Source organism: Lissotriton vulgaris, chromosome 6, assembly GCF_964263255.1.
Source record: "Lissotriton vulgaris chromosome 6, aLisVul1.2, whole genome shotgun sequence".
Classification (NCBI taxonomy): domain Eukaryota; kingdom Metazoa; phylum Chordata; class Amphibia; order Caudata; family Salamandridae; genus Lissotriton; species Lissotriton vulgaris.
In genome coordinates, this window is record NC_141694.1 from 1,709,147,013 (window position 1) to 1,709,173,893 (window position 26,881).

Consider the following 26,881-nt stretch of genomic DNA (forward strand, 5'->3'; position numbering starts at 1 on the left):
GGCGAGCTGGCACGGAAGGCCGCAGTCCAAAAGCATGTGGAGAAGTGTGGCTCACTGGTTAGAGCAGGCAGACCCTGAAGCAGAGGTCAGACCCGGGACCAGGGTTCGATTCCCGATGCGGCAGGGTGTTGAGCTCAAATGTCCACGGACTCGATAATTCTCGCTTCGGTGCCTGACCTAATCATGGGTTCACACTATGCAACTCTGGGCATTAAGCTTGCTTAATCTCCACAATGCCCCCCCTGCGGTGGGATGCCTGACTTTCACCTTGGGGATGCCCTGTAGGGGCTATCTCACAGGGAAAAACCAGGACGGGTTCCCAAGGCAAGCGCGGAGATACCCCTTCGGGGGTCGATTCTGGCGCTATATAAGAAATGCAATAATAAGGGACTCTAAAGGCCTGAGATCTTACCTCCTCGCCAAAATGAGAAACTGTAATTAGGAGTGGCAGCCCAGGTGAACTATAATGAAGGGGTCCAAGTCATACTATATTGTCCATCAGCTTTTGAAACAGTGCGCACCCGCCATGACTAACTACCTGGACCACTGTTAACTAAATTGTGAAATACGTCTGCTCCCCGGTTGGGTGCTTGAGTGTATTTTGGGCTCTGAGCCTGGAAGAGTAGGGCAGGTTTCAATAGCGATGCCCCAGGCAAGAGACCGGAGAGGGCGTTCTATACGGGATCTACTAAGTGCCCACAAGCCACAACACAAGTTGGCCTCAACCACAAGCACTATGATCGATGAGAGTCCGTCCGACCCACAAGTTGAGACCATCGGGGACAGAGACTCCCCAGCTACAGGGGAGATATCCAATTGATGCTGGCAGCATTTACAAAGGAAATGGGCCAACTGAGGCAAGACTGTGTGAAATGTCTAGCCCACTTAAATGATGTAGTCCAGAGACTGGACATGAGCAGATCATCTCCTAGTTGCAACTCCAGAAGGGGCTAACAAGAGAGGTAAACTGACAATGCAGCGAAAGGAATTGGAAAAACTATGCCATTAGCTAACTGACAATGTGGAAGATGGAGAAAACCTATTACTGTGAATTAAATGTACATATCAGAGGTATTCCAGACTCAGTCATGTCAGATATGTCCATAACTTATTCAAATCGCTTTTGCGAGACCTGGAAGAGCCCATAGTCATGTTGGACTTCACACACACACACACACACCCACGCACACACACACACACACACCACACACCTAGTATTTTCCCCATACCAAACCCAGAAGAAGTTAACCCCTTATGTACTAACTAGTGTGCATCACTTTCACCAGATAGACCAAATCATGAAAGCAGCTAGACGGTCTGAACCCATAGTATTAGCTTTGATGCTTACCGAAAATTAGTGCATGAATATAGCAACTGGCTACCTGCGAACCCAAAACATCCAACACCGTTAAGGCTTCCCAGTCCATCTTGTATTCCAGTACAAGGATAAACAGGTCTTGATCGTCACAAGATGAGAATCTATCTCCCTTTTTCAGCTGGAGAGGCAGCAGGACGTGGGTGGCGAACAGTGGGCGACCTTAAACTGGCATGGCGACGTCAACAAACTAGAAAAGCCAAGCAACAAGAAGCTTGCAACGCCATCCGGGAGCAGCAATTTCCTTCAGAAGGCAACCCCCAATTGGAGGAGCCTTGACAGAGACAGTATTGTGATTACTAAGGGGTATCCGGCAGGGAGCCCTTCACGTACGAGCAGTAGGTCTGTGGTGGAATGATCCAGTGGACTGCCTTTGGACTCTGTGAAACCCTCTAAGCCTCTGGTTAACCTTAGCACGGTGACTGGAGACTGTCCCCTAAGAGATCCACTTGGTTGTTCCTTATATCGTAGTCTCACCTTTGATCTTTGCTCTATAATAATTAATCTATGTCTTTACTGGCCTGGAGGGGTGCGCCGGGAGGAGGGGGCATGCGCCTCCTGGCTCAGAGGAGCTGGCCCAAACTGAGGTGGGCGCTTTAATGTCTACCCCAAGTTGCAAACTCACAGTCCCCGGAAAACACACAGCAACTCAATGGGGATTCCGTATGGCAATGACCTGAGAGGACCCCTCATTAGTTAGTTATTTTTAATCTTTCTGTTACTTAAAAAAGTGTGTATATCACTATGGCCTAGACCATACCGACTGCAAAGCTGGTACAGACAGTCGGGTAAGTGCACTTGAAAGCCCCAAATCCCTTACTGTGACAGCTGCCGGTGGGTTAGCAACCTTTGTTCCACACTCTCAATGCAGGAAAAGAGACAGGCCGTGAGTATTGTAAACCTAAATGTGTACAGGGCCTCAGTTCACCGCAAAAGAGGAAGTCCTTGCTTCATTGGTTGATATGAAAGAGGCAAATATGGTATTATTGCAAGAGATGCACCTCTTGCCCGGCAATGCTAAAAGATGCCATTCTCGTACTACCAGCAACAGTTTCACTCAAATGCACCGACCAAGACTAGGGGTGTGGTGATTCTGGTGGGGCCAGCAAGATTTTTTGGGTTGGACTAGATCCGTACAGACTACGGCCCAAACAACCATAAAGAGCCCCCTATGGTGCCCAGCTCTCATTAATAATATGATTGTGGGGGAGACTTTACGTGGCCATTTTCCCCAGTATGTACCGATCACACTCATCATGGCTACCATTGCACCTCCCAAAATCTATGATACTGGGTCTAGAGGATCTGAAATTTGTTGTTGTTTGGTGACCACAACATGCAGGTGAGAAGGAATACATATTTTATTTGTCTCCCTGTCTGTATACCCCTGGGAGGGCTCATCAGATATTGGCACACCGGCACTTTACAACCATGCCTCGATGATGGCTACACTGTTGGAGTTGCCTCTGGAAGCTCCCCTCTGTAGTTTCTTGAAGGTGAATGAAATAGTGTTACAAGACCCCGTCCTTAAAGAGAATATAAAGGAAGTAGGCAAGAACTACTTCCAAGAAAATGTAAAAGAGGAAATCATCTGGGCAATGCTATGGGACACTGCTAGAACAGTGATAAGAGGCAAACTTATTAGCTACAGTACAATCTTCCTTCATATGGCCAGATCTAGAAGTACACTTCCCGGAGATGGACAAGACACTTAGAGAAGAAATAGACCAACCAATCATGGTACAGGCAGGAGGTGAGAGAGGCCATAAAGCGGCTTCCCAGTAATAAAGCTCTGGGCCCTCTTCTCTGTGTTTTTTAGTGGTACCTGGCTATGATCTACAAATCTTGTTTTAACACCTGGTAGGTCACTCCATCAATGATGGAGTCCTTCCTCACCTTGATAGTGAAGCCTGGAAAAGACCCTGAGGAGCGAGGATCTTACCGCCCCATAGCCCTTCTCAACAGGGACGTCAAGACCTACAGCATGATCCTGACCGCCAACCTGAAACAAGTGTGGCCCAGTTTGAGTTCTCCATACCTGCTGGATTTCAGTAGAGAACACACAGCAAGCAATATGCGATTGGCTATCAATGTAGTAGACATAACGTCCACCACGAACACTCAAGTCCTCCTTCTCAACCTTGAAGCGGAGAAGGCTTTTGACTTCGTTAACTGGGTCTTTTTAATAGAATGGCCCAGCGTTATTAAATTATGTCCTTTGTTCTGGTGAACTAGACTCTGAATAAAGTCATGTGTCTCAGACGCCATAGGTCTGGCCTGAGGGACACAACATGGTTACCCCCACTCACCAATATTCGCCCTGCCACTGCATCCATTGTTCCAACATCTTCTGGCTCATCCAGATTTCACCAGTTTGGAGACAAAAGATGAGGACATGAAGTGTGCCCTTTTCGCTGATAACATTCTCTGTTTCTTAAACAATCCCGTCACTTCTCTCTTGGCATTGGTGGAGGAACTGGACCATTTCCATCGAGTGGCAGAATTTAAAGTCAACCTCCATAAAATGAAAGGGATGGGGCTGGGCATCAATCAGGAGAATAGCGAACCTGTCGCCTATAGATATAGACTGCAAACTGCTTTGGCAGGAATAAATTAGCCTTCATGTGACTATCCCCCCCCCCCCAAAAATAACTGTGAGATATTTCAGAGAAATGTACCTCCTCTAATTGACATCCTAATTACAGACCTCTACCAATGGGGCAGGCTGTAGGTTTCATTAAGGGGTAGGATCATCTGTATCAGGATGAACTTTCCACTATACCTGCTTTATCCTTATTGATTCCTGCCAGTGAGGATCCCTCCAGAGGTCTTGAAATCAATACAAACAAAAATGTGGGCTTTTATTTAGACCAACAAATCCCCTCGCAATATGAAACCTCTGTTAATGAAAAGCTCTGTAGAGGGAGGTGTGGGAGTCCCTTATTTTGAAAGGTATATACTGGCTGCTCAGCCCTTCCCCCGGGCTCTATCATGGTGCTCCCCTGATGCTGACAAACCCTTGTGCCTTATGGAGCAGGTAAAGTCCCGGCTCTCGCTTCATCAATTGCTGTGGATGTCGTCCTGCAATCGCCGCTCTTTGGGCACTTTGATGTGAGCCCCTGCAATATTGGAACACGGCCATTAACACATGATAGGTAACAACCTATCCTTCCCCGTTGACCCCATTGAAGGGAATCACAAATTTTCAACATGCATGACCAACAAAGTAATTGTCCTTGGAGCGGAGTGACGCACTTTTTCTTGGCCAACTCTACACAAATGGAACTCCTAAGTCCAGAGACCAATTTGCCGTGATCTTTACTGAATCAAACAGCTCTAACATTGGGCCAAACAACCTTGGGGGAGGAAACTTGGGGCGAGAGAAACTACAAGCGTGGAGGATTTGTTCTCGGAAGGGAACACCAACAAAGTGATATCTCGACTTCATCAAGTCTTAGATAGATCTATTCCCATAAGATAGTTAGTGTGTAAGGAAAAATGGTTGGAAGCTCTTGACCACGCCCAGACGGAAGTGGACTGGATTCTAATCTGGGGAATAGTGGCACAATCCTCCGATTGCCTTCAGCACAGAGGGATTTCCTTTAGAATTATGCTGAGATGGGACCTGACTCCAGTACATCTGAAGGCAGTGATAAATACCCCGGACACTTTTTGAAGGGGAAGTTGATTACGAGGGACCTACATTCATATGTGGTGGAGATGCCCCAAAAATACAACCATTTTGGGAACATGTTTTGGGGATCATTAATGAGATCATGAACACAGAATTGCCAAGACCACCAGAAATAGCACTACTGGGCAATGTGGATGAAGCTCAACTTCATCCCCTTTCCCAAGCCACTCAAAAGCTACTAGTGGCTTGACTGGTGGTGGCCCAGAGATAGCAGAATCCCATGCTGCCAATAACAGGACAGTGTGGTTTTACGTATGGATCATTCTATTCTATTCATGCCATGGAATGCCTCACTGCTTCACTTAGTGACTCCCCGTCTCCAAGACTGGCGTGAGACAGGGATCTGGAGGAATATCCCCTCGGGACTTAAGTGGAGGCTTTAAGCCACTAAAATTAGAGTAACCCCAGCCCTTGGGCCACAAAGCTCCCTGCCTGTGGATTCTATCAGTTTGAGATACCAGTACCATGTTACAAAGAGATTTGAGGAAAAGCTGTTTCCCTTGTTCTATTACACTGTTTATACAAGCGTCATACTGAATAAGTTTGTGAAATGTAAAAAAGATTCAATATTGTTGTTAAAGTGTCTACGCCTAGTGTAATCTAGTATAAACCACTGATTTTAGGAGTTTATATTTAGGAGAAAGACAATGGAATCACATAATGCATTATTGAATGAAATTGAGTTAGTGGGTGAATGGGGCATGACCTAAGGTCAAGCAGCAACCTCAATCCTGGTCAGGGCAAGGCACAACCAATGAATACATTAACTTGTGCTCAGGATTTCTACCCGGTTGTGCCTTTGAAGTGGGGGAGAAGCTTCTGGAGGTTTCCCTTTGAAGTCCCCAAGCATCCTGCTTTCCCTGGCTCCAGACTAATTACAGGGGGTATGCAGCCTTTTGTGTGGAGGCAGGAAAGAACCTAGTCAAGTGTAAGTCAGGCTGTGCCCAGCTCCTCCCAGCCTGCCTGTGATGACCCATCCAGGCACACCTAAGCTCCCTAGTGTGTGTGTGGCTGTATAGGAGGAATACACATAGCTCAACTGTCAATGACACCCAGTTATGTGGCCAGAGACAGGCTGCAGACACTAAATGGCTCATTGCAATAAAATTCCAACTTCCTTAAAGTTGATCAAAAATCTGGTTCCCAAATGGTGCACCAGTCCCAGGACGTAACAACATCACTTAATCATTTTCATCATTCTTTAAACATTTTTTTAAATAATGTTAAATTTGTTTTGCCATATTTATGTAGTCTTTGATATTAATCCAAACGAAATTAGGATTTCCAGATCTTCCATACTTTATTCGCAAATAGTAATGTTCAGAAAACATGCATAGAGTTGCTTCAAGCATATTTCTACAGCATATGACGATGTAACTGTCATCCATTATAACGTATACCCAATGCGTTTCAGGAAGTTTCCCTTCTTCAGGGGTAACTACAATACAAAAGGTTGAAAATATTCCTGTCCGCACCCTAAGTAAGTGATGTTTACCTAGCAAAAGTCATAATTGAATCAAGTCAAGCTTGTGTGACCTATAAATTATAGAACAACTCACGCATAACCCTCCCCCATAATGTGTGCCTATGGGTAACTTAAAACAAGAAAAGAGGTGTTAATCCCCTTCCCCCCCTACCCCCCCAAAAAAATCACTTGATAGAACACGTTGAACCCCACTGAATCAACAAAACAGAACAAAAAATTCATGTTTCCATCTTGTTCGCTTGCTGTGAAAGCTAGTGGTCAAACTGTAATAAACTTGTATGCTGAATTCTGCTGATTATAATGCGAAGTGAAACACCACTGAGAGACCCAGTAAACGTGTAAAACTACAGAAGTATAATGCAATCCGCTTACATGTTGTGTAAAACGATATCTTAATGAAGTAAGAAAAGTAAGAAAAGAATCTGACAGCTGTGCACAGACCCTCCCATGCCTGCTCCATCAGGTGAAACTAATCTCTTTAAATAGCCCTGAGTTTAACCTGTGTTTGTGAAGAAAACAAACGAAAGACTATGAACCCCCAGTGCTTATGGTGTTCTAAAGCCAAGCAGAAAAATATCCTTGTAAACAATTGCTTTGACCAGGATACTCTGGAATATTAACTCTGTTAATGCGTAACTGAAACTATCCATTTTGTAAAAAATATGCGATGAATTACCGTAAATATTGTAGTGTTCTTTTGGAAAATGTTCACTTTGGAAAGTAAAATACAGTGAAAGTGAGATGAACTAAGGTATGAATAAAGCACTAGCCACTTGTGTGCTGTGCGACCTCACCGGCAATCAATGAATCACAAATGTTTGTAGTTGCGAGTATGCTATTAAATCCTCAATGTATGTTGATGCTTGTGATTTAAACCGTTTTAGGGTACAAGCTGCAGGTGGACAGAAATGTAAATACTCTTATATTGTGACAGGATGCCCTCCAATCTTTACACAACCATCTAAGGCACAATTGTAACTTTTAGTCAGAATGCTCAAAGGCATGAATTTGGGTGTGCGACCCTGGTTCGTGTTTCCTCCAGACCAGCGTAAACTTGATCAACAAGCATTTGCAATGCAATTGGTCTCGCATTTGTGAAAGTTAGAGCTATTTTCATTGTAAATGATATTGGTTTTTTTAATTTACGTTTTTTGTTTGTAGTGGAGCGGATGTATGTTTGTAGTGGAATGATGTGGTTTGCATTGGAATTGTTAGTTGTGTAATTCTGTGTGGTGGAATTATGTGGTGTGTAGGGTATTTGTGTATTGGTAATATGTGGCGTGGGCAATAGATAGAGGTGAGAGCTGTATAAAATAAATAGAAAGTAAGAATGAGAGGGATAGGTAGTCTGTATATGAAGTGCTGAATGAATTCTAGATGGAGTAGTAGAAATAGTGTGTGAGAAAGAGAGAATGAAGGGGAGAGAAGGTTAGACCCATGAAGAGATTGCCCTTGTGTACTAGGAAGACACTGAAAGATGAGGACGAGAGAGTGTTTGCGGTTTGTATTATTTGAAAAGTTATGGTAAAGAAACTGTGCTGAAAGACATGAAGTGAACCAATATAAGCAATGCTGGATGAGTGTGTGCAATGGAATTTTGTGGATAGTAATTATGTGGTGTTAAATGTAGTGACTTGTGTAGTGGCATTGTGTGTTGTGGATAGGCATGTATTGTGTCAAATTATGTAGTGCAGTGCTGAATTATGTGGCATGATGTGCAATTGTATGAATTAGATGTATGTGGTGAGTAGTGGAATTGTGTGTTGTGGAGTGGCATTTTCTCCAGTGGAATGTACTCGTGTGACGTTGTGTGGCACAGAGTGAAAATATGTGGAGTGTAATTATGTGCCATGGTGTGGTGTATTTATGTGGTGTGATGTGGCATGGTGTAGATTTATGTGGAGTCTAGTTATGTGGTATTGAGTGGAATGGATTATGTTGTGGTATGGAATTGTGTGGTATTGAACTGTGTGCAATTATGTTGCATGGTGTGAAATTATGTGGAGTGTAAATATGGCTCAAGTTGGCGCATGCACTGCCTAGGCGAGACCTAAAAAAAAGCTGCTTTGATATACGTACAGATGCAAAGGAAATATCCGATTATGGTGGACTTATAACTTATGTTTTCCTTCAGTATTCACCAAAAAATAAATACGAAGGAAACATTACGAATGCATCCACAGAGAACATTTGCCTGTTGCAGGTGACATACCAGGAAATGGCTCATGCAGAAGGCATGCCCAGAGAGATTAAATCACCTACATGGCCATCTCAGGTCTCAAACTGCCTTCTCAAGCAGGCAACACCAGAAACTTTGGGTATTCGCTATTGAGAAAAAAAGCCCAGCGGAAGATTTCCTCCATTTGCAACAAATGTCAAAACATGTTGCGAGGTAGCTTAGGAAAGTAGTTTGCATCAAACTTTAGCGGCACTTGCGCAGTCTCAAGTAGCCTGTATGATGATGTTACTTATGTAATATGGGCAAGCGCATGGGAGAAGATCTTAAAACCTATTTACGAGTTCTATAAATAGCAGGAATTGCAAATCGTAAAGACAACGTGGGTTTATATTTTGTAAAGAGCTCACTTGTACACCCAAAACAAGTTTCTAGACACTCCAACACAAGGAAGACAGGTCCAATAACCAAAGACTGGAAGGAAAGGCGAAGTCTTAAAATTTGAGGCAGAAATTATTTTACTCCAAAGTAGGAGCCTACAAGGAGAGGGCACGACCACCTTCTGGTGCGTGGAATAGGCAACTGTTTCGGCCCCACAGAAGGCAGACCTCACCAATATAATGGTAGAAAAACATGACATGATGCAACTATTATAAGGCGGTTTATGTCTCGATGTCACTGTGATTAGTTTGTTTACATATAGAACACGTTCTGCCACAAACTAGCCCAATTCTAACTACACCTGTTCATTTGCAGATATTTATATTTACAGTCTGGTAAACAGTCTGGTAAACGGGACCGGTTATCAAATGTTTGTCTGTAGAGTGTAACTTACTCCTTACTACTTTCTAGTAGTTAACACCTACTTATGCAACAAAAATCTTTGTAAACTGGACTAAACATGAATACTTTGATAATGTGATGCTTTCAGGTGTCTCACCAGCCGGGCACCCTCCGTGAAAAGTTGCTTCATATTGCGATCCAGCCAGCGCATGTAAGGTCTGAAAACCAATTCCCCCTTCCCCATCAGTTGATTGGTGGCAAGCTTTGCCTGTAACCACTCCTGAGATGCCAGATACATATGCCTGCATTAAAATAGAAAAAACAATTGTATCACTTAACATGGAGGTAGTAATGCTGGGCCAGAAAACACTGCAACAAGGCAGTGATGTGAGCTTGTAGCAAGACACCGAGAAACGAAGTCAGCCATAAAACAGATTCAAGCAGGAGTATTTTGAGCAGCTGAAAATAGTAACTGGAACAGTTAAAAAGCATTACTTAGCAGATTCATTTTTAAAGCACCATGGTGGCAGAGTAGAAAAGCTTAAAAGAATACCAACATATCTGTAACGCAATGCAAGGCTTGGCGAAAGCTTCCATCAATCTACTACCGCTCATTCATTCTGGTCATAGCACCATTTAATTTCAAGGACACAAATGCAGCAAGGCCTTATGCGACGAGTCACGGAGGCTGAAGTGACAAGGTGACGCAGCCACCAGTCCATCACCCAACAACTAAGACATACATGTTCAGATCAGTCTTAATTGCGGTTTTCAAGCAAACAGGAAAAGCGATTCATGGACAAATGTAAGACTTCAGCAAGCCAGCTTTGCCTGTTTACCTTCAGAGGGTGTCGCATATATATATATGAAGTATATGAGCACAAGCATTTGCAATACAATAGATCTTGCATTTACGAGAGTTTAAGCTTTAATCATTTACAATGGGAATTGCTCAAACTCTTCTAAATGTGAGACCTCGGCCGCCATTGTACCGGGCAGCTTGAAAGTCAAAGCGAATGGAGTGCTGTTGAAATACGATCTTTGCGAACATTACACTGAATTTCTCGCTACTAGAGCTGTTCATAAGAACTGGCTAAATGGTTGTAGATATCCTTATTTGTGACTGCACCTTTTCGTAAAACGCGCTGGTTCTAAATTGAGACGCAAAATGTGCGTATACTATTTCAATGTTTTAAGTATCTAAATTGAGCCGCAAATTTAATATGTGCTTTTAGAAAATTATTTGGCACCCCTTCCGGATAGTGCGACCCCTGTTCTACGGAAGTCTTCGGAGGTCTGCTTAATGGACAGCTCGGATGAATGCACTGCCCACTTAAGGGGAGGGCGAACCTGTCCAGGGCCTGCCTCGGCTTCAGCAGACAGAAGCAGTGCCGTTCTGAGCTGCGTTGCTGCCATCATAACCCGACAGGATACTATTAAAAGTGTGGGCAGGGAAATATCCTTACATTCGCGCCAGGATGCCCGTAGGGTTGCAGATCCGCTTTACAAATGCTATAAATAAATAAATAAATAAATTCAAGCGCATGGAGGGGGCCCGGAGGATGGAGAAAACGAACGAGAGGGGGGTGGAAACAAAGGGAACTCGGACAACGGGTGGAGGGGCGGGAATATGGAGAACACGGACAATGGGAGGGGTGTGGGAATAAAGGAAACTAAAACAAGGCCACAAATAAAACTCTCTTACTCACGTGATATTTAATAATAGGAAAAACCAGCGGTGGCGAGGTCTGAAATGAAACGGCCGCCGTTGTCCCGCTGTCTCGAAAGTAAAAGTGAGCTTGGCAAAAGCTGAATGAAGCACGTCGCTGTGCTTGAGTTCGGGGAACCTCAATAAAGAAAATAGAACAGGTCCTGTGCAACAACCAAGTAGAGGGACCAGTTGCCATGGGAGAAATCATATGATGACATGGACATACTAAGGAGGGACTAACAAGCCTCTCAATCAATCAGCAGACAGCATTTGGAAGGACAAACACACAAGCCAGTGAAAAATATGGGCGGAGTAGTGGGTGGGGCTTCTCGCCCGTACTGAAGTACCCCAGATCAACCCGAGCAGCGCTTGCGCGCTGGCTCAGGGCTCGACCTAAAAAGCTTGTGCCCAAGTGCTGCATCCTTCCCAGAATGCACAGCCATACTGACATCACTCCTTTTATTTTCATCATTCTTTAAACCTTTTTTAACAATTTTTTACATTTTTATCATAGTTTTTGTCAAAGTCTTAGATATTTGTTCAAACAAAATGAGGATTTCTAGCTCAAACAGTAATGTTCAGAAAATGTGAACAGAGTCGCTTCAAGCATAGATCCACAACTTATGGAGATGTAGCTGTCATCCTTTCTAACCTTTACCTAATGCATTTTGGGAAGATTCCTTTCTTCAGGAGTAACTACAATACAAAAGGTTGAAAGAAATTCTGTCAGCACCCTAAGTACATGATGTTCACCTAGCAAAAGTCCTAATTGAAGAAAGTCAAGCATGTGTGACATATAAATTATAGAACTTATGCATAACTCTCCTCATAATGTGTGCCCATGGTTGACTTAAAAAAAGAAACGGTGTATGAATCCAAATAAAAGCCATCACTTGATAGAACACGTTAAACCCCCTCAACCAACAAAACAGAACAGAAACTGCATGTTTAAAACCCTGTTCTCGTGCTGTGAAAGCCCGTGGCTAAACTATAATAAACGTGTATGCTGTATTCTACTGATTATACTGCGAAGTGAAACACCACAGAGAGACCCCAGTAGACCTGGTGTTGAATTTACGATAACCACATCTTATTGAAGTAAGAAAAGATTCAGAAATCTGACAGCTAGTAAACAGCCCCTCCAATGCCTGCTCCATAAGGAGAGTCAGGTGAAACTAGTTTTGTTTAAATAGCCCCAAACTGAACCTGTGCTCGAGAAGAAAACAAACTAAATACTATCAGCCTGATTCATCAATCATATTTGCGCTCGCAAAGGGCCAGATTCTGAGAATCTGCCCCTTTGCGAGTGCATTTTTTGCATTTGGGATTCATCATCCCAAATGCAAAAATCGCTATTTAGAAACTCGCAAATTTGCGAGGAATAGCATTTAAGGATTCTCTATTAGAGATTCCTTAAATGCTATTCTTGAAACATTTTAAAATTGCGAATTCGCAAATTTCGGCCGCTATTTACCGCAAGGTCAAACCTCGTGGTAAATAGCGAAAACTTAGAAAAATGCTTTTAAAAGCATTTTTCTAAGTTGCATGTTATACACACACATGTCCTTTGGACATGTGTGTGCGCAACACCTGTTGAAATGTGCATTTAAGGGGTGCTACAGGGTGTCCTTTGGACACCCCTGGCACCCTCCAAATCGCTATCTTATTTGCGATTAGCAAATTGCTAATCGCAAATAAGGAATACTCCCCATTCATTCCTATGGGCCTTTTGGCCCATAGGAATGAATGGGGAGTTATTCCTTATTTGCGATTAGCAATTTGCTAATCGCAAATAAGGAATCTGTAGAAATCGCATTTAATTTTGCGATTCCTACATGAATCCCGTTTTGCGTGTCTGTAATAGCAATTCCTTATGAATCGCTATTTCAGACTCGCAAAACGGGTTTTTCATGAATCTGGCCATATGAACCCTCAGTGCTCATGGTGCTCTAATGCCAAGAAGAAAAATATCCGGTCATCCTTGTAAACATTTGCTTTAACCGGAATACTGTGGAAAAGTAACTTTGTTAATGCTTAACTGAAACTACCCATTTTGCAAAAAAATATGCAACAAATTACCATAAGTGTTAAGTGTACCAAGAGATCGGTTGTGGAAAAAGTTGGAAGCTTGGGGACTCCCACAGAAGCTTACTGATATAATAAAGGCCTTATACAGTGGAACATGGGCTAAAGTAAAATTGGGAGATGGAAGAATAATATCATCACAAATATACATAAGAAATGGCCTAAAACAAGGCTGTGTACTCTCCCCAAGTCTCTTTAACGTATACTTAGCCGATTTAAATAGCCACCTTCAACAGGTAAATAGTCATCCACCAAAACTGGGAAACAAATCCATTCCGTTTCTACAATATGCAGATGACATTGTGGTCTTAAGTCACACACCGATTGGCCTGCAGCGGTCATAAATAAATTAATAGAGTACTTCGACCTAGTAGGTTTGGAACTTAACGATAAAAAAACAAAGGTCGTGAGATTAGCGGGCCCAAGCCGAGGATCTTTTAAATGGTACGCAAAGAATATTCAAATCGAGGAGATACCCACATATAAATATTTGGGCATTAAACTGCGCAGAAATATGTCCATGGTGGATCAAAATCGTGATATCACGGCCAAAGCACAATCACTTATTTTCGCTTATAAATTGCTCCAAAAGAAACTACAATGCCCCTCATATGGACACATTTTAAAAGTAATGGCAGCCCAAGTGTTACCTACCTTGTCTTATGGGTTAGAAATATGGCACGGAAATGAAATCGACATACTAAATAAATTACAGATAAGAGTATACAAATCTGTGTTTAATCTTTTCAAAGGAGCATCCCCAGCACAAATACGCCTGGAATTCGGCTTACAAAACCAAGTCTACCAGAGGAAAGCTATCTTTGCAAAATGGTGCTGGAAACTTAGAGCATCGGAAATAGGTACACTAAACAACCTATGTTGGCTAGAGATCAAGAAACAATACAAGGAAAAAGAACCAAACACCTGGGGTACCTATTTGCGAATTGCCCTCGAAGAACTAAACATCGAGGAAGTTTGGAATAGTCAGACGGAACGAGCATCATTCAACAAAATTTGTAAATTAAATGCAAAGTCACTATCCCTGGTAGAGGACAAAAGAATCTTGGCTAATCGCCGACATGCCTGGACAGTAATTAACTCCTATAAAAGACTAAAACCACAATTTTACCTAGAAGCTCATTTCCGGCTATCGCTAAAAAAGAAATTCATGGCATATAGACTGGGCGATCATTGCTCAATGGACCTAATCCCAACCTGGAAAGCAAAAAAGCAAGAAAAGACATGCCGCCTCTGTGGGTACCACACAGAAAGTCTGTATCATCTATTGTGCACTTGCGAGACCCTAAAAACCGAAAGAAGAACTATGCTGAAATCAGTTCTAAACGTCTTAGGAATTCGCACCTGTAGGCAGGCGGTCACAAGTTGGTTGGGTGCAGCTTCGAACATTCTAATATGCCGTGGAGTAAAATTTATGACTCTTGTAGAGACATTACTATCAAAAATTGAAACTGATCAAATTTTGAATCTAGAAAGCGATCGTGTTTTAGGAACTGTAAAGTTTTGATGATTTATGTAATTTTATCTTGTTTTTACAATTATGGTTATTTTACATGTATAATTTAAGGTTGTGAAAAACCAAATAAAGTCAAATTTGAACCTGAACCATAAGTGTTACACTGTGCTGTTGAAAAATGCTCAATTTGGAAAGTAAATTACAGTGAAAGTGAGATGAACTAAGGCATAAATAAAGTTCTAGCCACTTGTGTGCCGTGCGACCTCACCGACAATCAATGAAAAATAAATGTTTGCAGTTGCGAGTATGCTAGGAAATCCTCAATGTATGTAGATGCTTGTAATTGAAACCATTATAGAGTGCAAACTGCCGGTGAACATAAATGTAAATACTTTTATATTGTGGCGGGATGCACTCCAATCTTTACACAAATGCTCAAAGGCACAATTTCAAAATGTCGAATGCTCAAAGGCATGAATTACGCAAGTCTGGATGAAACGTGGACCAGGTTCGTATGCCAAAATTTATCCCTTTGAGCGTTCTGACTAAATGTTAAAATTGTGCCTTTGAGCGTTTTTGAAAACATTGGAGTGCATCCTGCCACATATAAAACTTTTTTTAAGTGCCATTATTAGAATTGCTATTTAAATCCCGACTTTACTATAAGTTAGGATTTTAAGTTATTTCGGAGACACCAAACATGAACTGCTTACCTCCTCCAATTCGAAAATGTCACTTCTAAAATGTAATAAGGCAGCTCCAATGTTATTCTATGAGTTAGAGAGGCCTTGCAGTAGTGAAAAACGAATATAAGAGATTTTCACTATCATTACATGTAAAACTTAAAAGCTCATATCCTACTTTATAAATACATTGCACCCTGCACTCTGAACTGACCAGGTCCTACCCTAGGGGTGACTTATGTGTTTTAAAAAGGATGGTTTAGGCCTGGCAAAAGGTTTATTTTGCCAGGCCGAAACGGCTGTTCAAATCTGCATGCACTGGCTCTGAAATGGCAGGCTTGAGATGTTTAAAGGGGTACTTATGTAGGTGGCACAATCAGGGCTGCATGCCCACTGGTAGCATTTAATTTACAGGCCGGGAGTACATGTAGAACCACTTTACTAGGGACTTATAAGTAAATTAAATATGCCAATTGGCGATAAGCCAATATAGCCATGTTTATTATTATTATTATTATTATGTTTCTTATATAGCGCCTGAATCGACCCCCGAAGGGGTATCTCCGCGCTTGCCTTGGGAACCCGTCCTGGCTTTTCCCTGTGAGATAACCCCTACAGGGCATCCCCAAGGTGAAAGCCAGGCATCCCGCCGCGGGGGGCCGTTGTGGAGATTAAGCAAGCTTAATGCCCAGAGTTGCAGAGTGTGAACCCATGATTAGGTCAGGCACCGAAGCGAGAATTATCGAGTCCATGGACATTTGAGCTCAAGACCCTGCCGCGTCGGGAATTGAACCCTGGTCCTGGGTCTGACCTCTGCTTCAGGGTCTGCCTGCTCTAACCAGTGAGCCACACTTCTCCACTTTAGAGGAGAGAACACAAGCCATTTAGCACTGGTTAGCAGTGATAAGGTGTACAGAGTCCTAAGGTAAGCAAAACATGGTCTGTAAGACTGGAGGAGGATGGCAAACAGTTTTGGAGAAGAGCACCTTAAGGTGACAAGTCTAAACATTATATTTGTAAAGCAAGTTTCTTGGTGAGATCCTAGAGTTTGGTTAGACACGTTAACTATAAACATCATCAATAAAATGTCTGAACTAGAAGTGCCTGTGCAGTATCTCAGCTTCTCCCTTCCTTTTCTCCTAGCACGGTGGGGTCTACTTTGGCCTCAGCTACTGGCTAGTGCCATGAAAATTCTTCATTTAGTTAAAAGTGAAGACATTTAATTTGGTGTAGTGCCTGAGTTGCAGAGATATAAATGCCGGGTATTGTTTGAAAATGGAAATTATATGCACTGATGATCCCACTGTACTAAATGGAAAGCCTTCTCCGCCTCCACAAAGATATCTGTGAAAAGGCAGAAGGAGAACAGACAGAGTCAAGATATTGACGTAATTTTGTTAAATGTTTGCCTAGCCTCTAACGTTAGTGAAACTCAGGAAGGTCATCTTAGGAGGCTTGATCAGCAGGAGTCTTGCATCCAAGATTTTAGACTATTGTTTATAGTCTCTTATTATGAAGGATATGGGCCTGTAAGAAGAACGGATAAGACATGTCTTTCCTGGCATGTGAACAAAGGGATAGAAGCATTATGCAACTATGGTGAGGATTAATGAGAGCCAACCATGTCCTGGCAGAGTGTATGAAATAGGGTTAGAACTTTGTAAGTCACGCGCATCCATGGCTCTGCCAGGTGTCTGCCAGGGCCTTCTACTTTGCCATGTCTGAAACCATGAAGTATTTGGATAATTATTTACTCGGATACTGCCCTAACGGAACAAGACTCCTTGGTGGGTCTGAGGAGACTGAGTCAAAATCATTTACAAATGCCCCCGCAACTGCTGAGTTGGATATCTTATTTCTCTCTTCAATGCAAATGAAGTATATTGAGATAAAATGAACTTCATCACTGTGTTTTTAGCTTCTCTATGGACAATTGTCTTAATAAACCTATTGGTCTCTTTATTTTTCTTTCGGATTTTCTAAATAAGTAAATCTGATTTCTGCTCTCGTTGAGCTTCATCTAGCTCTCCTTTCACTGAACTTGTAAACCTTCTCTTTGGGATAAGGATTTTAATTTAGGTAAGTTTCATATACCATTGCGAAGATGCCTTCTGGGCTGCCATCGCTCTGTTATATTTTGGCTAAAGACCTTTGCTTTGTTACATCACGTTCCTCCCAAGTCTTTTTTTTCTGCTGCATTTTAATTAAGGAGCCCTGTTTTATGGTATTTTTGTTTTTAACATTGCAGTCTGTATTTATCCATATTTATTTTTTGCCCATCTTATTCGTATTTATCCATATTTATTTTGTTTTGTCAATATATGAAGTCTGAAAATGGTATATTTCCACATTTATCTAACTGATTAACATGCACTCCTACTATCCTGCCTGCCGCGTTTGCCCAAATTAAGCAGCCAAATGTAGTAAAACACTACACCTACAGGAAATATCAGCATTATAGTACAAACATATGTTAGCATACGCCTGCATTTAGGGAAATCTCAACCTGTTTTTACTTTCCCATGCTGTCTATCTGCCCAGCTGTTTTCCTGGAAATTACGAAAAACAGCATTGAGAGTCCCCAAAAAGAAGCACAATTCTCCATATTGTTCTGCTTTTAAAAATAAATACAGACCGGAAAAACATTGTTATCTGTCTGTATTTATCTGTAAAAATCAGTAAAACGGAAAACTGGGAGCCTTCATTTTAATCTCTGGTGTTCTCAGCCTCTCCACCACAGTCTTGCATCTGAAACTGTATATTACTAATCATGGATTGGTCAGCGCAGAGTTAAGGTGCAGTATCAATTTTCGATATTTTGTTTTTTTAAAAATTAGCCTGGAAAATAATCTATTCTTTGTACATATAGAAACCCTAGTTAAACGAATAGCCTACAATTATGGGTTCCATTTTTCTGTAATTGTCTATGAGGCCGCAACTTTGAATAAAAATGAGTAGTACTACTTTTAATTTATAACATGATTTAGAGCTCTTTGTCATTGATAGCTCAATATTTCCAAAAGGAACTATTCAATCTCCCCATAATCTGTGTTAATATGTACATTTTAGCAGCTTTACTAAATCATAACACATTGAGCAGAGGGATAGCTCCTAAGACTCATTACAACATGGAATAAAAGCATCCATTAGAAAACTAAGAGTTAGCTATTGTAATTGAGAGTGTCCTTGCAGTTAACAACAACATATAGATAAAAACTAGGGGGCATATTTAACAATAGTCGGTGCAGCAAGCCACGTTGCTGTGCTGAGTTGTGTGGATAGGAGAAGGTTGAAGAGCGTCATATGTAAGATATGGCACTATTCGCTCGCTACCTGCGCTGGCGCACTTTGGGTTGCCTAGTGAAAATGTGCAAGGAGGCTTGCCTTACAGGCATCATTGTTTTGTGCAGGAAGGGATACCTATCCTAGGAGGCAATTTCCTTTTTCAATGTGTGATGTAGAATGCACAGAAAGAGGAAATAATGAGAAATAAATATAATTCTCCTCGTTACTCTATGGTTGGGGGGTGATGTATAATTTTGCCGCAATCCAGGGTTTACTGATTTTGGTAAATGTTGGATTACATCAGATTCCTTGGGTGGATGGACAGGAACTCCTAATGCCCACCATTATGAAATGGAACGCAATGAAGCGCAAGCCGCTGTGTTGTGTGGGGTAATTTTGTAAAAAAAAATGCAAGGCAGCGCAAATTGCCTCTTCTGTGGATTTATAAAACTTATTTAAGCATTTGCCTTGCGTTGGCTTGCAGGACGCAAGGACAAACCAAAGGCTTAGTAAATCTGGGTCTATATGCGTTCTGAGTTTAGTGTTGGTTCGTCCAGAGCGGAAGGTTAATAACTGAAAAGTTAAACAGCTCATAGAAAGGATGTGTTCAATTAAGGAGGAGAATATTTCAGCAGATGCGGAAGCAGGTTGCGTTGAAGTTTGGGGCTGACGAATATTGAGCTTGTGAACACTTGAAGTTTTGGTCTAGCTCTTACTTCTGAATGGCCGGTTACACTGGCGCTAACAACCTATATGCTAGGGGTAGTACTTTAAATATGGCATTAGTGGCTGCATTGTTGGATTCACCCCTGTCGTTAAAGGGTCTAAAGTTAATATGACCCCTCCTCAGAGTGACTTGCATCAAGCTGAGCTATTCTTCCTGGTGTTGCTGTTGGTGTATTTAAAAGTTCTTCAGTGCTACCTTCAACAGGCTTTTCCATAGCTAATTTTGTCCTCCCTTTCCCTCTTTTGTGCCCTACTGTCTTTTCATTGTTGTGTTGTGTTCTAACCTTCTGAGTGTTAGAGGGGTTACAGGGGGCTGTGGATGTAAACTTTTCTTTAAAGGCAGTAGTGGGACGACTCAAGAAGGAACTTCTCTTGTTGACTCAGCTGAAATGTAGCAGGGCCGGTCATGAGATAAGCGGTATACCTCTCATAAGGGATACTGCTTGTTTGCACTAGAACATAACCAGCTTCCGTTAGGTCTTAATTTATCCTCCTACCCAATGCATCTCTCTACCTGATACCTATAAGTGCCATCAGCAAGCCTAACCGAATGAGATGCATCTTGTTCTCTGCTGTGCCGGTTCTCTTGAGGTGTGTCCGAGGGTAGTTTTGTGAAAAAGCTTTCAGTACTGGCACTTCTCAATCCAGAGCCCGGTGCATCATGGTTGACCAAGTCAAGGCCCAGGCAGAAGTAATGGATATCTGTGGTATTGATAGTGTCAACACGGCTCATACTGTTGTTTCTCCTTATTCGTCTTTGTTTCTCTCCTCTCCACCTTTGGCTTCCAGACCAAAGTAAGCGTGTTGCCTTTAGTTCTGTTAGACATGGGAAAGAACAAAAATCAAGATGTTTGATCTTGAGCATGGATAATTGCTATAATGCTTAGCACCTGACCTCCCCACCCACATCTTGCCACAGGTGGATAAGTGAAAGTAATCATCTCCTGTGCCTCCTCTATTCATCGCACACCGCCTGGTGCGGGGCTGAAGCAGCTAGTCGCCTCATGCTGCCAGAATCTACCCCTGCTCTTCCCTCAGCTAGGCGCTAGCATCAGTAAATCAAACCTGCAATCCTCTGCTAGTGATTATGCGGCAGATTGTATTTAACAGTATTGTACTATACTGAAAATGAATAGTCGCTTGTGTAAATGTGGTCCTTTTTTCTGAAATTACTAGACGAACATTTTTAAATTGCTTGTGCAGATCCTGTTTCAAGCTATAATCTATTTTCATTTATATGTTATTTAAGCATCCACTTATAAGCATTTAATTCTGTTGTAATGTCAATAAAGTTATGATGTGCATTTTCAACAGAAGCAATGGAATTACGGCCAATTAATTAACCTCAGAATATTATTCTATGTCCTGTGATCTTTTGACCATTATCTGTCCTGTGAAAATGATGTCGGTGGAAACATTTTCTAATAGCATATTTAAATATACATTTCTCAACTAAAATGTTAATAGAAGCTCCTTCAGCAAATACAAACGCTTTAGTAATCCCTGTGCTAGAAAACGTATTTGAAATGGGCTTTCATTAGATTCATCTACATTACTCGTTGGCATGGTTTGACATTCCTAGGCACTGGGAAATATGTTTGCCTTTGTTTTTTAGTCATTTGATCTGATAGGTATCACGGGTAAAAGTGATTGTTCGGCACAGAATGATCTTTGCAGATATCCATTTCTAAATGGTACAATTTTGCCTGAATGCAGAGAAAAGGAAGGACGTGTAAGTAACCTTTTCGACAGGGTCTGAAAGGTGGAGTCATTAGTACGGCTACTTTGGAGAATGCTTGCTTGAAGACATGTAAACAGTGTGGTTTCCCCCATGACAGGAACAGATTGCAGTTCTCGTGCTAGCACATTATATTTTGACATATGAGTTTGCTTCTCAGTGTGTGCAGCAAGTTGTTTCTTTCATCAGAGGAGTGTCTTTGATCTTGTTTCACTTCTGAATGTTTTCCTTTTTTCATCTTGAAAGGCTCTTTTTCAGAGTTTGTTTTCTTTCTGTATTAGGTCTACAGGATTGAGTATCTTTGTCATGATGCCATGCTATTAGTGTTGCTGTTGCTCATTTACAAATCTAGTGTGGGCCCTATTTTGAGTATATGTAACATTTCCTAAAGGCAGTGAGTTGTGTGATGTGTGCAACCAGTCCAAAACAGTCCTCTGTTCTTAAATAACTACAGTAGGCAAGATTACCTAATCTACTACCCCTGTTGTACAGAAGACAATATATGGATTGTATGACTCCAGTGACAAAGATAGGCTGAGCTTTTTCCACTGATCAAAATAAATGTCTGACGTATTTGAGTGTTCAGAGTTTTGCAGATTGGCCAAACCTGGATCTGTATAATTGGTGCCAGTTTTCTCCAAACACCTCCATGTTCTACCAATCCTCTTGGCGTGGCTTCATTCCTTTAACAAAAAAGGCTGCATTAGTTGCGTTGTTTGATTGAGAGTTGCACAATGGTGTTCTGACTAGATCCCTAGTCTCTGAACTCATAAGTATGATGTGTTTCTTAAAGTACCCAAAGTAGTAATGATACTTGTGTTACTGTTGAACAAAATAGTGCTGAATGTTGACCCTTGCATGACTGCCCAGTTGAATCGGCTGCTTTTCCAAAAGTAGACTTTTGTAGTTTCCAACTTATTCATGTCTCCCAAAAATGTTTAAGGAGCTTCAGGAACTTCTCTCTTTGTAATGTACTCCACTCAGTGGTAAACAGGTTGCTTCTTTCAAGAGAACGATTGTGTGTTTTGCAGTCTGTGGTTTTGATCACTTTGATTTGCTTAATACTTAATATGAGTATCCAAACCTTACTTTAAGGAAAAAAAGATCATGCCATTAATTTTAGAATATCCAAGTATTTTCTCAATGTTTATTTCTTTTTTTTTTTTAACAAAAGAACACATTAGGCCGGTCAGTTTTAATCCTTATACTAACCCTTTCTTTTTCCTGATTGATTTAGACGTTGTTAACCATCATCAATCAACAAGATCTTGAGTTTGTGTTATCCATTTTAAATGTCTGACGTGCTTTCAGGTCTTTTCCTTCATTCCTGCCTTAGTTTAAGCCTTGGGTTGTGTCCTGCGGTGTGCTTGGTCATGTGTAGCACTATGTAATGATGCTGAAGAGTTCCACAATTGTGTTTGATCAAACTCTGACTGTAAAACCAGTGCCACTTAATATTTCACTTAATAATTGTGTGATTTTTTTTTTTCCAAATTCAAAACTGTGTATATATGTAATGTGAACACTGAAAAACAACAAATTGTGTGCTGCTGTAAAGGATTTACAAAGTTTATGTACAGTAACCAAAATACAGTGTAAACACAATCTTAACTATTTGGGCAACTTCACTTCTAACGTGTGATAGAACAACATGTCAAGCTTTATCCAATGGGGTACATGTTTGCTTAAACTTTATTCAACTTTTTCATAACAGCAGATAATCACCATTTCATAGTACGTTTATTCTTGCCAAGATGTGCATTACATTCTTGAACAATCATTGATATGTAAGAAACGGCTGTGCGCGGGCATACCAAGACCGAGTTACATTGCCGGGTCAACAAGTATGCGCACAACTATTTTCTTCTTCCCCCCACCTTTGCATTCTCCCAATTGTTCCCATTGGGTGTTGTCACAGTGTTACCATACTTTCTTTAAGTAAGTATAGAATGACCTATACTTGAGTGCCTTACATTGGTCATTTAATAGAATGAGCAGAAAGGAAGTGAATTGTTTTAGACCCTAATTAATACTTCACTCCATTCAGACTGCTGAGGATGAGACAGTTGGCAATCCTCAATGGACTGAGTGGGGAATCCTCTCCTCTAAAATGGCTGTCACATGATGGTGATGCTGTGGCCAGCTGCTTCAATAAGTGGACACTCCTTGCAATGCACCAACCCTGCAGATCCAGCAGCAGAGATAGGTAAAGGTGTGCCAACAGGGGTGCCAAATCTTACTCCTGCTGGTATCCCAGGAACTAGTAGGCATTTAGAAACATTGACATAAACTATACCTCATGTATATCAATGAGGCAGGATTCTCTCAAAAAATACTTCCAAATATCTGGGAAGAAACTAATGTTGGCCTGTGAGGGACATCAGAACTCCTTTCTTGCATTCACATTGACATTACGCCCAGAATGCAGCTCCCGTCACATGGTGGGGGAGGCGCTGCAATTTAAGCCAAAACATCTAGCATTGCAGTCTGTGACGAATTCTGTGGTAAGGTACCGAGGAAGAGCCACCTTCAGCAGGTGGAAGCTGGGTAGGATTGTAAGCCTCTGGTGAGTCAGTATTCGAGAAGTTGGTGCTGCAGACAGAAATGTGCTGGCTGCGTGTACAGTAAGAAACTACTTTGCCACCCCACCAGCACCATCCTGGGTAGCCAGAGGCTCAGTGTAACCATCTGTGATATTTGCTGGCTCTGTACTGTTCACATTAGAGTTTACAACAAACCGCTGAAGCTGTTGATAGCTAGACACTAACAAGCATTTGCAATGCAATCGGTCTTGCCTTTAGGACCTTATTATGTAGGGATCATACCAGAAATCAGGGAGAACATGCTGTTGTCCTAGGGACCCCTGCATCCTCTCCTCGATGACTGTAGATGTTTGCAAATGGCTACCACACCCAACCACGAGTCTGCATTTCATCAATGGTTAATTACTACCATTACATATTTCTTCAAGGCGTGGGAATCAACCTTTGCATGACGCCTTTTCATAATAAGATAACATTTGCAAGTGGAAAATCATTTGCGACTTGTAATGTGTGACTTCTTATATGCATCGGAGTGTGTTTTTTCCAAACTCTGCCGCCCAGTTCTTTTTTTACTCCTCAGACTTTGAATGGAGAACCCCTTGATACATTAGGACCTCCATTCCCAATTGCAAAACAAACGACCAGATTCATCATTGTGAAGTTTTGCGAGTCTGAAATAGCGATTCATAAGGAATCGCTATTCCAGACTCGCAAAACGGGATTCATGTAGGATTCGCAATATTTTTTGCGATTCCTACAGATTCCTTATTTGCGATTAGCAAATTGCTAATCGCAAATAAGGAATAACTCCCCAATCATTCCTATGGGCCTAAAGGCCCATAGGAATGCATGGGGAGTCATTCCTTATTTGCGATTAGCAAATAGCTAATCGCAAATGAGATTGCAATTTCAAGGGTGCAGGGGTGTCAAAAGGACACCCTGTGACACCCCTTAAATGTCAAATTACACAGATGTTACACACACACGTCCAAAAGACATGTGTGTGTGTAACATGCAACTTAGAAAAATGCTTTTCTTGATTTACCACGAGGTTTGACCTTGCAGTAAATAGCGGCCCAAAATTGCGAATTCGCAATTTTTAATTGTTTCAAGAATAGCATTTAAGAAATCTCTTATAGAGATTCCTTAAATGCTATTCCTCGCAAATTTGCGAGTTCTGAAATAGCGAATTTTGCATTTGGGATGATGAATCCCAAATGCAAAAATTGCACTTGCAAAGGGCCAGATTCTCAGAATCTGGCCCTTTGCGAGCGCAATTACCTTTCATGAATCAGGCTGTTAGTGCTGACAAAAGAAGGGTTATTCTTGTGTAAAGTTTGAAGTAGCTGCATCTTCAATGTAGAAAAAATGTAGGGTATCAAGGATAGATATTACAAAAAGTGCATATTAAAACTGGTTCTTTAATGTGGCAAAATGTCTCGAAATCCGTTGTTTAAGCGAAAGGAGATAAAGTTATTGTTTTTTTCTGTGTGGTGCTGTACTAAGGCAGCCTCTTTGCAAAGCTAGAAAGGGCTGAATCTTTAGCATGGAGAGAAATCTGGATGGAAATGTTATTCACGTCACCAATTCGTAAAAGTGAAATGTGGCTGGCTACCGCAACACAAGCTGCCAGTTAGTTACCTTGTGAAGACATTACCAAATGACCAACCAGCACACTCAAGAGTATGTCGCTAGAGTTTTACGTTTCACCCCCACTTGCCAAGTTTATATTAGTAGAATAAAAAGAAAATGCGCCAAAGATGTAAAATCTACCAACTGAGCATGTGTTTTCTGCATCATGTCAATTTAGACTTCCATTGAAATATTATCTTTTCGAATCATAACATTGTGTCACCAGTTGTAAATTGCCACTTAAATCATTGTCTGAACTGAATGTTCAGTGCAGTATCTGCCCAGAGACCTTTGTGCCACAAAGTGATAAACCGCAGGTTTTTCCATGGAAACTCGAATCCAGAGAACTGGCCTTTTGCATTTTCGCTAATTTCGGTGCGTGAAACACATAAAAGCACCATTACCTAATATTATTCTGCATCGAAGGTGACTGCATTGTAAAAGATTGCAAATGAGTAATTGTCGGTGGCAGTGCCAGATCGTGACTAACTGGGTGCAAAACTTCGATAAAAAAAAAATGGGAAATACGAATGCGTTTTCAATGTGCGCATTCCTATGTGTGCTATGAAATGCAGTGTGTGAAATGAAACTGGTTTTATTTGTGCCGCTCATATCATGCACGCGTGGACAAAAAAACAAATTGCCGAACGGCAACAAGACATATTGCAGACTTGTCCATTGCTAGTAACATTTCCCTCAACTGCAGTTTTGCTTTCAAGGGCCGCGCCACGTTCTATTCGCGTCCATCTATTTTAATTGCTTTCATTATAGTTTGTTCGTTTGTTTTTCGTGCGTCTTGGCGTCGTTTACTGCTGCTTCCATGGACAGAGGCGTGCTGCAAAAGTACGAAACCCCAGGGGTCCAATAATGTGTTTGTAGTTGCAATCCGTTCGGACCATATGTATGGTTCACCGAGAAAACAGCGCGAGCTTCCAAGAACAGCTCGTGTTCGTTTCCTCCTCAGCAGGCTCCTCGAACCGGACATCTAGAAGAAGGTGGCCCTGCTCAAGGAACGCGGTCTGTTTTTTTGAATTGCATGCATCTTTAATTTATGTATTACTTAATCACACACTGTGCTTTGTGCCTTAAGACTCTGTGAGATCGTGTCTGGCACACAAATAGGACAGCATTCCCAAAACCTCAGGAACATAGGTCGTAAATGTACACACAGGTCTTATAATGTATGTCTCAAATTAATTTACACCTTGTATGGAATAACGTGTAAGTTTGCTCCAGGTCTATACTAGTTGTAGACGTCTTTGAGTTCTCCCAGGCACTGTCAAGCCAAGTTCGCGTCATGGAATATTCAAAAGGTGCAGTTTCCATATGGGAAAATGTAACTTTTTTATTCTAATTTGTTTTGCTTTGCTTCTGTGAGGCAAAATATTGTTCCTTATGTAGATACCCCTTTCCTCTCCTCCAGCCTAACAATGTTATGGCTTTTCAATATTCCCTACATCAAATAAACTTTATCTCTTCCCTTTTCAGGG

At 41.6% G+C, this 26,881-nt stretch overlaps 1 protein-coding gene across 1 annotated transcript in view; it reads left to right on the forward strand.

Annotated features, from left to right (window-relative positions):
• The window catches only part of LYPLAL1 (lysophospholipase like 1), a 196,756-nt gene that overhangs the window by 137,742 nt on the left and 32,133 nt on the right, over positions 1 to 26,881 (forward strand). The window lies entirely within an intron of this gene.